This window comes from Zalophus californianus, chromosome 4 (assembly GCF_009762305.2).
Source record: "Zalophus californianus isolate mZalCal1 chromosome 4, mZalCal1.pri.v2, whole genome shotgun sequence".
Lineage (NCBI taxonomy): Eukaryota > Metazoa > Chordata > Mammalia > Carnivora > Otariidae > Zalophus > Zalophus californianus.
In genome coordinates, this window is record NC_045598.1 from 136,602,148 (window position 1) to 136,616,145 (window position 13,998).

A 13,998-nucleotide genomic window follows, 5' to 3' on the forward strand; every position below is an offset into this window, starting at 1 on the left:
CTGCTGGGGAGCTGAACCTCCAGTCCCACTTATAGGCAACAAGATGATATGAATGGTCCCACTTTGGGGGGCAGGTATCAGCAAGGCAAGAGGAGAGCTGAATTTCTATTCCATCTGTCTGCAGTATCAGATGCTGTCGGTGCTCCTGTCATATCTCCCTCAGCACTCATCATTATGTATAGACTGATAGAATCATGCTGTCACCTGTCATTATCTACCTTAGGGCAGGCCAGGAGTGTCTAAGAGTTAATGTATCTGGGTGTGGCTTTCAACTATGACAGATGGGGGTTGGAAGATAAGTACTTCAAGTTTCTCACCCATTTTTGGGATAACTCTGAGTCATACTCTGTAGTCTCATGGAACTCCCCTGAAGGACTGACAGTAGTCCCCCCAGAGTAATCTGTATAGTAATGCACCACTAGTGGCCTCCTTCCATGCCTCTATTCTCAGTTTCCACTCCACTTTTGAGATTCCTGGGACTACCGCCCAGAGAAACAGTTTGCATTCAAATTCTCTTCTCAGGTTCTGAATCTAAGGGAACTCAACTTGAAACAATTTCAACAATGTATATAGCCTATTAATAATCCGGTGCTCCTTGCAGAGCCATCACTGTAAAAGTACCAAGGCATGGCCCATTATGTGTCACTCTTCCTAGATCCTAATGTAAACATACAGGAAAGAACATGACTTTGAAGAGAAAAATAATTCATATGAGAATGGCCAATGGATAAAGGGAAGGTAATATAGTGCCATTTGTTTTCCATTAATGATGCTGTGGAATTTATGGGCAGATGGTCTGTAACAGGTGTGACTATAATTTGAGGAGACTGCTTCCTCAGCTACTCAGAAAACTGCTGTTATTTTGGAAGCGCAGCTTCAGGACTTTATTTCTTTACTTGCAGTCTTTCCTTTTACCTTAATATCTGTTTTTCTAAATCATTGACCAGCAGTCAACAGATTTATTCTCTCCCTACCACCCCATCACAAAGAGACACATGTGTGTGCTTCCCCTGAGACACAGACACTTTTGTATGCATCAGTGCTTGAAAAGACAAGCTCATGGTGCATGTGTGCAATGGATATTACATATTAAGGGTCTCTGTGAAATATATTTCTGTTAAGTTTCTATGTTTATTTTATGAAAAATTTAGTTTAGTCAAATTAATAATTTACTGAAGATCTAGATGAAGACTGAAGAAAGGAAGTAAATTTTAAACAAAAAGATAGAAAACTTATTTTTTTTTACCCTTTGTGTTGTAATGGACAAAGGATAATGGCTTTTTTTTTTTTTTTGGCTTGGCTTGGCTTGGCTTGAAGGCCCAAAATGCAACCTGTACTCTTGTCATAATATGTTCACTTGTGAGTATTCAAATTTATAAACTGTGGATTTCCTTTAAGTTATTATACTGTTTAGGAGATCTAGGTTTGGACATTTACTTAAAATTTTAAAATTGAGATTTATAAATATAGATAACGTCCCTCTCTCTTGCTGTCTGCATTTCAGTTTCTTGACTTTCTGGAAGGCCTGGTTTTCCCAAAAGAGCAGTTTCTGGTAGAAGTCCGAAAGTGTGATCACGAAAAAAAAATCAAGTATAGCCAATGAATTAAGGACAAGAAGGTTTCCAATCAGGTAGGAACACTTAATCTCACACATTCAACCACCTTAAATAAAGTGTGCTGATGGCTGGATATAACTACTTGGAAAAAGATAGATATATAACCTACAAGGATGCTGTTTGCAATTCCCTTGGCGGTTGTGGTGTTTATCAGCGAGTACCTTGGAGGAAAATGAATACAATAACAGTATGATTTTTTTTTCCATTTTTAGCTCTTTGTTGCCTAGTACATGTAGTGATCTTGGTGACTGGCTTAATCCTAGGAGGTTAGACATGTGGAGCAGCAGATTAATCTTTTTGTTACTTTCTCCTAACACAAATCATTTTCTAGGTTATCTTCATGATCTTCTAGTTGCTTATTAAAATTAATAGCCATGATGACATCAAGTAGTCTTTTTTTTTTTTAAGATTTTATTTATTTATTTGACAGAGAGAGACATAGTGAGAGAGGGAACACAAGCAGGGGGAGTGGGAGATGGAGAAGCAGGCTTCCCGCTGAGCGGGGAGCCCGATGCAGGGCTTGATCCCAGGACCCTGGGACATGACCTGAGCCCAAGGCAGATGCTTAATGACTGAGCCACCCAGGCGCCCTCAAGTAGTCTTTTAAGTGAGGAGTAGCTCCAGTCAGTGTTGTGAAGAAATCAGTTGGTTCTTGTTGGGGCACATCTATTTTTGGTCTTGGCAAAAAGTGAGTACACACAGAGAGTTAAAAGGGAGGAAAATGGGGCATGGAAAAGGGGACCTTATTTACCTATGCATGTCAAAATCCCACTAACAATTTTATTTTTCACTAGCAAAATTTGCGATAAAAACTTAAGGCAAAAAGAATAAAGATGTCTCATTATATGGTAAGACAAAAGGCAGTAGAGACATCAAAATCAGGGCCTATCCATTTCATTTGCACTTATATACTCAGTATTTAGCACACCACTTGATCCCTACTCAGTACTCAATGTAAGACCCCTGGGGAATGACTTATGGATGAATGAATGAAAGAAGTTAACAAATGGCATGATCTCATCCTTTTTGATAATTGTGTAATATTCCTTCGTGTGTGCACACCACATCTTTCTTATTCATTTGTCTAGTCATGGATACTTAGATTGCTTCCATAATTGGTTTTGGAAAAAACGATGCAGTAAACATAGGATGCACATCTTTTCAAATTAGTGTTTTTGTTTTCTTTAGGTAAATACCCAGTAGTGGAATTATTGGATCATATGGTATTTGTATTTTTAATTTTTTGAGGAACCTCTATACTGTTTTCCACAGTAGCTGTACCAATTTACATTTCCACCAACAGTGCACAAGCGTTCATTTTTCTCCACATCCTCACCGACATTTGGGATTTCTTGTCTTTGATTTTAGCTATTCTGACAGGTGTAAGGGGATAGCTCGTTGTGGTTTTGATTTACACTTCCCTGATGATTATGATTGTTGAACATCTTTTCATGTGTTAGTTGGCTATCTGTATGTCTTCTTTGAAAAAATGTCTATTTAGTCCTCTGCCCATTTTTTGATTGGATTGTTGTTTTTTTGGTATTGAGTTGTATAAGTTCTTTATACAATTTGGATATTAACCCTTTGTTGGATATATCATTTGCAAATATCTTCTCCCATTCAGTAGGTTGCCTGTTTATTTTGGTGATGGTTTCCTTTGCTGTGCAAAAGCTTTTTATTTTGATGTAGTTCCAATAGTTTATTTTTGCTTTTGTTCCCTTGCCTTAGGAGACATATCTAGAAAACTGTTGCTGCAGCTGTCAGAGAAATTACTGCTTGTGTTCTCTTCTAGGATTCTTAGGGTTTCAGGTCTCACATTTAGGTCTACAATCCATTTTGAGTTTATATTTGTATATGGTATAAGACAGTGGTCCAGTTTCATTCTTTTACGTGTAGCTGTCCAATTCCCAGCACCAATTATTGAAGAGACAGTCTTTTTCCCATTGCATATTCTTGCTTTCTTTGTCAAAGATTAATTGACCAAATAAGTGTGGGTTTATTTCTGGGCTCTCTGTTCTGTTCCACTGATCTATATGTCTGTTTTTGTGCTAGTACCATACTGTTTTGATTACTACAGCTTTGTAGAGAATCTATCTAGTTTTAATCATTTACATATCATCCCCTTACATTTAGGCATAGTACCTACAGTAGCCATACTATTAAATGACTCACATATGGAAAGAAAATCCCGATAAACTTCTGTGCCATATTGTTTGCAAAACATGATTTTTGGAGCATTTTTATAATGACAAGGTAAGGGCAATTTCAGAATCATTAAATTCTAAAGTTATTTATACTTTTCCATAGGTATAGCCATAGTACTGCATCAGCTATTTCTCTGTAATCTGCTGTTGCCTTCTTTTGCTTTCCCAAGGGACAACCAAAGCAGTTTAATTAAAGAAAGAAATGTACGTTTTTGCATAATGCAGCGTCCATAAAACCAAGCATACACACATACAACTCTGTGTCTCTCTGTTTCTCTGCTTCTCTCTCAGATATGAAGATGAAGTAACAATCTAAAATAGCACCCTGGATCTCACTGCAAAATAAGAGGAAATCCATCCATATTTGATTATTTTGTTCTTTTATTAATGTCTGATATTCTAATATACTTATTAATAAAAACTAAGTTGCTAGATGGGGAAATAGCTTCGTAACATTTTTGTCTTTGTATTTATCAATAATGTATGGAATTACCTCCACCACTCCATCCTTTTTCTGAATTCTCTTGGGGTAGGAGATTGTAGTTATCAGTTGTTTTTAAATTTCCTAAGCAGCCACAGGACTAGTTGTCACTTAAATAAAGACAGCAAATTGTCCCAAAGTAGGAGGTCTCTTTATGGAAAATAACGTCTTCATATGAAGAGGGAAAACTTTCATAGTTGAATGATTTCAACTTTAAAAGATTAAAGAGTAAATATATATGTGTGTCAAAGCCGACTCCCTTCTCTATAATTAATGACTAGGGGTTATCTTTGGTATGTAGGGGATTTTAACTTTAAAAATACTATTATATATACTTAATACACACAAAAGAATATATTCAAATATATTAGGTTATGAGATATAATAATAAAATAAATATAAATACACCACTAAAACTAAGAACTAGAATCTAAACTGCTGAATCATTCTGCTCTACTCTGATCATACCTTCCTGCTTTCATCAAAGAAATAACTAACCTTGATTTTATGTTCAACATTCACTTAATTTTTATGTATTTTTTAAACTATATATGTGATTTTGCTTATTATTGACTTTTGTAAAATTGATTTCATATACTTTTTAAAGATTTTACTTATTTATTTGACAGAGAAACACAGTGAGAGAGGGAACACAAGCAGGGGGAGTGGGAGAGGGAGAAGCAGGCTTCCTGCCGAGCAGGGAGCCCGATGCAGGGCTCGATCCCAGGACCTTGGGATCATGACCTGAGCCGAAGGCAGGCGCTTAATGACTGAGCCACCTAGGCACCCCTGATTTCATATTTTATGTAGTCTTCTGTGCTTGCTTTTTTTCACTCACCATTTATGTTTCTAAGGTTCATCCATGTTGTGTTAGTGTTCATTAATTTTTACTACTATATAATATTTCACTGTAAATATAAGAAAATGTGTTTATTACTCTGTTGACGATATTTGGGTTGTTGTGGACATATTTTGAATAGCACTTACATGAACACTTATTTTAATGTTTCCTGGTACACATGTGCAAGATGTGTTTTAACCATAAATAACAAAAAGCAGAACTACTGAATTCAGGTAATCCTCCTGGATTAGCATAGTTAATCCTCCTCCTAGACTAGCATAGTTAAAAGTTTATAATGGTAGTCTGCTTCTCAGTCTATTTGTGCTGGTATCTCTTACTAACACCATAAACTTCTGCCAGTTGTATCATTTTCCATTTGAGGTTTTTGGGTTTTTTCCTAATGCTGTTACTGTTCTTTTTTTTTTTTTTAACTCTATCAAATGTCTTTGAATCTGGTAAAGTCTTATTTGTATTAAAATAAAATCAACAGGATTCATAAGAATGAAATTAGGTTCTTGAGAAATTTATAACCTCCTACCTGCATTCAAATTGGAGTAAATCAGCCTGAAATTCATAAACAAAACAACAAAACAAAAAACTGTAAGGAACACTCATACTCAGGAACTCAAAATGGTTGCACATGTTTATCCTGTAAGAGGTCTATAATGAAAGAGAAGGATAAAGACTGCATGTCCAAACCAAAATGCAACCTTGAAAATCACATTTCGGGTCAGGCCATATAACAGTGAGGCAATTCAGTAAATAAATTAAAACAGTTCTTGTTTTCAACAATTTCCTAAGTCAACATTGGGAATAATGAAAAACGTATCTTTAACTCCAAGAAATCTGGGCAGTTATTAGTTAAAGCAAATGTGTTGTCCTGCTGTTCTACACCTGGCTAAAAATAGTAGTAAGACTTAAGAACACCTGTGGACACTGAACAGACTCTAAATATAGCTTTTTCTTTCTCTAAAAGCTTTTAGAAATGTGCTATCTTTTGTGAAAACTTGGCCTTTGTAAAGGGCACATGGACACTCAGGTCAGTGACTTTTAGGCCTAAAAAAGCTCTGAAGTATTTTCTTAGTTTGGGAACCCACATTTTGAAGGCATGAAAACTGAGGCCCAAGAAACTCAATATTTTGCTCAGCATCAAATGGTAAAACAAGTAATAATGATGGCACTCAAACCTCTGTCTTCTAAATCCATTGAACATGGATGGCATGGAGTAGCTTGTAATACCTGCTTATTTTCATTGCCCTCAACAACACATTCCTTCTTTTTTTTTTTTTAAGATTTATTTATTTATTTGAGAGAGCGAGAATGAGAGAGAGAGAAAGAGAGTACATGAGAGGGGGGAGGGTTAGAGGGAGAAGCAGGCTCCTCACTGAGCAGGGAGCCCGATGCGGGACTCGATCCAGGGACTCCAGGATCATGACCTGAGCCGAAGGCAGTCGCCCAACCAATTGAGCCACCCAGGTGCCCCTAGCACATTCCTTCTATGCCTTACCCTTCTTGCTTCTTTAAGAGAGATGATAACTAACTGCAAAATTTAGCTATTACTAAATTTTAAAATTTTTGCTGTTTTATAACTTACTTTGAACTGCTATTTTTCTGTTAAAAATATGTGAGGACATTTTCTTTCCTTCTTGAAATGCCTCTGCCTGCATTTATGATTTTTTACTGTTGAATTATTGAATAGTAATAAGTACAGAAACACATTCTAGTAGAGGAGATAAGTGTTAGGGCAACATGGTAAAGAGTACAGTTGACATGACTTAAAGGGAGATGGAGAGAGAAGGAAGAGAACAAAAATGTGAGTTGTTTGGAGAAAATTAATGGCAAGTTCATGTTTGGCTATTGTCTATACTTAATACAATATAGCCTGACTTAATTTAAATTCCAGATTAACTTCTCTTGTTTGCATTGCTGTAGACTAGGGAGTAAACAAAACAAGATATTTTGTGTTCCACCATTTTGTATTAATTTCCTAAAGATTTCTACAAGACTTTTTTTTAAATAAAAACCAAAAGACTTGTCTTTGAATCATTTCCCTGCTTCCTTGCACTTTAATAAGCTGATAAATGGAATTTAGCTGAATATTTATGATTAACCCTGTCCCATAATTTTAAAAGCAATAGGGATTGTATGTATGTGCATAAACAGATATAAACACATTTCCTATCAACTGGTCTGCTGACTTTGCAAACAATGAAATAAAGTTTTCAGTCAAAAAATTATTATTGTCATCTAGATATGATAGTGGGGCCAGGCATTGGTAAGTTTAAAGCCATCCTAGGTGATTTATACGTGCAGCGAGATTGCAAGTCTTGCTTCAGCTGAAGCACTTAGATGGGAGTATAAGCAAGCATGGCTCTAATTTCATATCTGAGATCTGTTTTATTTAGAGTTCTTTGGCAAATGCTTCTATGTGTTTTTATATTCTTTAGTTATGCTATAAAACTCCCAAAAGTCGGTGTGAATTAATGAAGTGATATGCAAAAACGAAAGCCTAGAAGATAGGATAAGCATGCGGTCTTCTAATTATCACTCAAATAAGTTTGGTTGACACAGACATTATGGAAATTAAATAAAGACATTAATAACTCATAGTGCTGAAATAAAAATCTTCTGGTTATGTCAGTACAAAAGAAATCCTGATTTGTACCACCAAAGGTTATGAACTCAAAAAATGTTATTTGTTAAATATATATTTAGTACCCTGCACTGTACTTATAACCCTTTTCTGAAAATTGGAGGACAAACAAGAAAAATACAAACGCTCCACCCTCAAGTAGTTTATACTTTGGTCAATGAAATATCTCTATTTTGAGATCTTTTAATTCCTCAGTTTACTGGAACTTCATCATATAAGTTGTTTTTCTATTTATTAAAATCATTGTTTACCACTTTAACTGTTTCTTAAATGTTCCTAGTAATGAAATTGTGTCATAATGATAATTTTCAATACTGATAATAGAGTTAATAATAGAGATGCTCGATATTGATAGCAAAGCGATTTTGACAATCTATAAAATGTCCTGAGGTTTTTCAGAATAACAACTTGTCTGCTAGACAAAAAGGCACTTATTTGTCTTCTCACCTTTTAAAAAGCTTCTTATTCATAGTGATTTTACCACATTTTAAAATTCATATTTTAATATAGTTGCTTTGTGATTATCTCATTTTAAAACTTATTTATATATATTATATATATTATTTATATAGCTACTATATTTTATGTAAATATTCATATATATTTCTCAATGGCTAGAATAATACATTCTTAATTTCTTAAAGTATTTATTTAATTTATGTTGCCATTCTTCAGCATTCCTTTTTCTCTCTGGAGCCTATCCTACTGACTTCAAAAAGCCTGAGAAATCTGAAAATCCCATATAAAGTGATGGTTGGAAAATCTTAAAATATAATGATAGTGGAGAAAGAGAGTATTAAGCATTGTGCTGAAGAAACATTGAATAAAGAGATTAATCAGTAATTCTAACATTCAGACCTACAATAAACATGAAAAACATTATAATACTGAACAATGCCATTTTCTTTTTTTCATTTTTTTAAAAAATATTTATTTGAGACAGAGAGAGAGCACAAGTGGGGGGCAGGGGCAGAGGGAAAGGGAGAAGCTGATTCCCTGCTGAGCAGGGAGCCTGACAGGAGGCTCAATCCCAGGACCCCAGGATCAGAACCTGAGCCAGAGGCAGATACTTAACCAACCGAACCACTGAGGTGCCCCTCATTTTCAGTAAAGGGGGATATTAAATATTACATAGAAAACTCGTGTCTGCAAAGCAGATAATTGGCAATGATAATACATATATTAAAATATGTGAAAACATAATCATAGCAACTGTTTTTCTTTTTGGCTGAAAAGAGGCATATTGGAGTGCTTAAGCACTATTTCAACTGGAATAGATATTTAGACATTATGCAGAAAATACTTGATTGCAGAAGAGCAGATATTAGCATGTGTGTGAATGTGTGTTTTCAATTAATGCATTTTCGTTCACTAAGAAAAGAATGCCAGATTTACCTTAAATGTGACATTGTGAAATGTTAAAGTGCCTTTTATTAGACTTTTTTCTGCTGCTGCTTTTCCTTTAGCATTCACCCAAAAATGCCATCTTATCATTCATCCAAGTTAGAGATGTAGAAGCAATCCCAGCATTCTCACTGAAGGGCCTTCTACCTTCATGTTCCCCACTCCATAGGTCACAAATTCCTGGCCCTCCTATACCAGACAGCTCTCTCCAATGTATGCCTGCACTTTCACTCTGTAGGCCCAACATCTCTGCCTCAGCCTCCTACTGAAGTTGCTTCTAGTTCACTGTGGGCAGGATCATTTTTAAACCTTCCTCAGTCCTAGGCAACTGTACTTTTGGAAGCTTTACATGACATCTTATCAGATGTATTAAAAATGTATCCATATCACATAGTCAATGTAATTTATAGATAACTCTATGAGAATTGAGCAACGTAGCAGCTGATGAGTTATACAATAGTGTTTGAAAAAATTACTTAAACAAGTTTTTATCTCAGTTTTGCAGATTTTTTTTTTTCATATTTGAAACCATTTTTTTTTAGATGTCAATTTAGTAAGTCCTTCTCAAATTCCTAGTCCCTGGTGAGTGTGCTTTTACTGTCAGAGGCTGAACAGCCCTGACTGAGGCATCTAAAGATGGGGACCATCACCTGGATGAGTAGACCAGATCTGTGGGAGTTGGAATGCAACATGTTTCTAGAACAAATACAGAAATCAAGAAAGATATGGTGGTGTCAATTATGTTGTATATCAGATGATAATATTAAAAAGCTAGGTACTGTAGGGATGTCAATAAAATATCATCGAATAATGTCTTAAAACAGTATGTGAACTTCGTACATACTTAAAAAGAAATATTGCTGACAAACAATCAAAAGAAAATGAAGTTTAGTACGCTCCAAAACAAATGTTGGAAAATGGCAGCTGGTTTTATAAGTGGTTAAATCACCTACTAGCTTCATGACTTAATGTTTCCAAATCCTTATTATTTCATCTTTAAAAGTGAGATAATGAGAATACTTATTTGATAGAATTGTTAAATTTAAATTACATAATTCTCATAAACTGTTTAGTGTGGAATCTGGCATATAGGCAATATTTTGTTATTATTGATAAAGCACTAGTAAACAATAACTGTTTCATTATTCTTATGGTTATTGTTACAACTTGGAGCAGACCAGACAATACTACTGAGCTTGATTTGACCATTCATTGTTATTTTAAAGATGGAAAAGTTAATAATGAATTATTTTGAAATGTGTCAGTGTTCTAACATCCTTTCAAAAGCTAAATTATTTACTTGATATAGAAAAAAAAATCTTAGTTCAATGAGAAGGTATAGATTTTAAAAGTATCTCTCCTCCTTAGACTCATACAGACCCAGAAAAGAAGATAAGACAAAGGATTTAGAAAGTATTATATAACAAAGAACAGCACCAGCCCCAGGCTTTTAATGCTTTTTTAATTTTGATGTGAATAACCCCAGGCTCCCATTTCTAACATCAGTACTACCACAGACTGTGTTAAGACATGGTCAAGTCAATTAACCTCTCTCTGCTTTAGTTTCTTCATCTGTAAAGTGCAAGTAACATTAGTTACCACTTGCCAACCAGCAGTACTTCTTCAGCTAATTGTCTCAGCAGGGATGTTGCAAAGATTAGCTGATAAATGATTTATAAACCCCTTGAAATATTAAATAAGTGATGTAAAAAGCTCTAACAAGAGAAGGACAGAACAAATCATTCCATGAATTAATTTGCTACTTAATCATATATAGTTTATTAAAAAAAAAAAACAAAAAACACCCTAGAAAGAGGTAGCCCTCAGTACAGTGAAAATAGGATAGATTACTAGGAATTCTAGAGTGCTTTTTGTTGCTGTTATTTTAAAAAAAATCCTCTTATAATTACGAATATATAGAACAAAAAGTATATTAGAGGAAATGATTATAGGTTACCTCCCTAAATTGATGAAAATTCTTCAAGGAAGGAAAAGAACTGAATAAAAATAAGGAAACACACTTTCTCAGACTACCTTTACTATTAACAATGGTATAACCCTGACAAATTTACTTAACCAATAAGGAGTTTGAGTAAGATAATTGAAAACAAATCTACAAAATGCTTTTTATAGATGTACAAACAACATAAAAATCCTGTGCCAACCTCTGTAAAGGACTAAAAAATTAAAGACCCAAATCTCAAGGAAAATGTAAGAGAAGAACAACAGGAAAATAGTTCTTGCACAGTGCCAAATTAAATGAACACTCTTAAAGTTATTCATTATATCTGGAGATGGAAAGAGGGTGTGGTTTATAAATTCGGCTTGAGAGATGACTAGGATTTTGTTGTCATTGGGAGAGAAGGGCATTCTAGGTTGAGAAAACAGCATTAGAAAACCAGTTGAATACAACATATATTGCAAGTGTTAGCTGTGAATGATCCTTAGTATGCATGAGAGGGATAGTTTAGGGAAAGATACTAGTAAAGTAAGTTGGTTTCAAATTCTAGAAGGCCATGCAAAAAAAATTGAACTATGTTTGGTGGGTTTCCAGGAGCCACTGAAGATTTTTAAGTTCTTTATGTTTTATAAAGTTAATTCTGGTGATAGTGTAAAGGGTAAGTTGGAGAACAATACATTTAGTTAAGTAAGTAGTTAGCATATAATTGCAGTAGTCAAGAAAGAGATGATGAAACCAGTGACCAGAGGAAAAATGGAAATGAAGAATATAAAATGGACATTGAATAGATAGAAATAAAACAATGAGGTTTGAGAAATGATTAGATGTAAAGATGAAATGTGAATAATTATGGGAATGGAGTAATTGAAGACAATTCTAAGATTTCTATAATAGGTACCTGAGAAAATAGTAGTAATATACATTAAAATAATGAGAATAATGAATAGTTTGTGGGTGGAGGTGGAGATACAGCAAAGAGATTCCGTTTTGAACTTACCAAATTTGAGTTTTTGAGGACAATCAATGGTGGAATATTTAGTAGGCAATAAAAATTCTGAGCTAGGGGCACCTGGGTGGCTCAGTGGGTTAAGTGTCTGACTCAGGTCATGATCTCCCGGTGGTGAGATCCAACCCTACATTGGGCTCCAGGCTCAACAAGGAGTCTGCTTCAGATTTTCTCCCCCCGTCCCTCTCCCTGCTCACTCCTGTGTGTGCAAACAAATAAATAAATAAAATCTTAAAAAAAAACTTCTCAGCCTATACTTCAGAAAAATATCAAATTATTAATTTGATAGTCCTCTATATACAGGTGGCAGTTAAGACTATGGGGTAGAAGAGATTATCAACAGTGAAATTATTTCCTAACAGAATATAGCCTGTACTTCTGGCTTTATAACATTTTTAGGCTTGACTTTCTCATTACAAAGTTTTGATTTGTTAAGCATTGTGGAAAGGAAAAAAAGATTTGAATCTGAGCTAAAGGAAGTTTCAGAGAATTTACGTAATGATACAAATGACTAGATTATGAGTTTATAAAAACCAGTGTGAAAATGGGCCCGTGTCAAAAAAAGGAAATATATATGCAGATAGATGATAGATAGATAGATAGATAGATAGATAGATAGATAGATAGATGATAGATTGATAGAGATATATATCTAGGTAGATATCTATATATAAAACCTTGAATGAAGACATAAGGGTCACAGTTATCACATCACTGGGATCAGAGATGAATTGATGAATAGAGAAAAAGAGAAAAGATTGAGAAGAATAATCATTAGTATCAAACATTGAAACTTTTTTGAACCTGAGAATTTTTTATATACACTGAAAATCAGGGAGAAAGTGAAGTACTTCCTTCAGCCAAGCCAGATGGGATACCATGTTTAATAGTATTAGTCAAAATCTTATTGTAAAAACCATCAGGGGCGCCTGGGTGGCTCAGTCATTAAGCATCTGCCTTCGGCTCAGGTCATGATCCCAGGGTCCTGGGATCAGGCCCCGCATTGGGCTCCCTGCTTGGCGGGAAGCCTGCTTCTCCCTCTCCCACTCCCCCTGCTTGTGTTCCCTCTCTCATTGTGTCTCTCTCTGTCAAATAAATAAATAAAATCTTAAAAAAAAAAACAACCATCAAAAAGACATTCTACTTTTTTTCTCATATTCGGCAGAATTGATTCTAGCAATGTTTTTGTGATAGAGAGGTCAATGCCCTGGATTCAGAATAAAAAAAGATTTGACTTCACCTAGTTAATAAAAATTGCCATCTCTCTGTGTGATATAACTCAGTATATGAGATTGCTTTTTGAAAGAATGCTTTTGATGGGACACTATCCAAACTCTTCAGAAGTGTAATACCTGTTCTTTTTATACTAAATAATACTCTAGAGCATGCAATGTCATCACCTGGTGCAGGAATTATAATTATACCTTAACAGAAGAAACTTTTGTAGAATTTTTTAAGTTGTGGCTATTAATAGGGTTGTGGTTTTTATTTCTTCTTTGCTGTCACTAACTCCAAAGTGCGACTAGAATATAGCTCAATTCAAGGAAAAAGGGAATTGAGGTAGCTTCGAGTTCTAGAACTTTGCTCTGAGCTTCACACTTAGTGTGAAGCCCTCTGATTTGTGAGATTAAGGGCTTTTTTTTAAATAAGCTACTAGATTCTTAAGCTTGAATTACATAAACAAGAAGAAATTATAACAGGAAAAGAGGAGAAAAAGATGGATAGTCCTTCGCCTGGAAATAGAGCAGCTGATATTTCCAGAATATTTTAGGAATCAAAAATTTGCTTAAATTATTTACCAAAGAGTTTCCTTCTACAATCTGTAGCGTTTAT

General features: G+C 34.8%; 1 protein-coding gene across 2 annotated transcripts in view; it reads left to right on the top strand.

The window, feature by feature from the left end:
• PKIA (cAMP-dependent protein kinase inhibitor alpha) overlaps positions 1 to 13,998 on the top strand; it is a 92,538-nt gene that overhangs the window by 62,949 nt on the left and 15,591 nt on the right. Inside the window, exon 2 of one of the 2 annotated variants that reach the window (XM_027620535.2) lies at positions 1,505 to 1,630. The exons of the other annotated variant lie outside the window; for it this stretch is intronic. The gene's annotated coding sequence lies outside the window, so the exon portion shown is untranslated. The remainder of the gene's footprint in view (positions 1 to 1,504; positions 1,631 to 13,998) is intronic. 2 annotated transcript variants of the gene reach the window in all.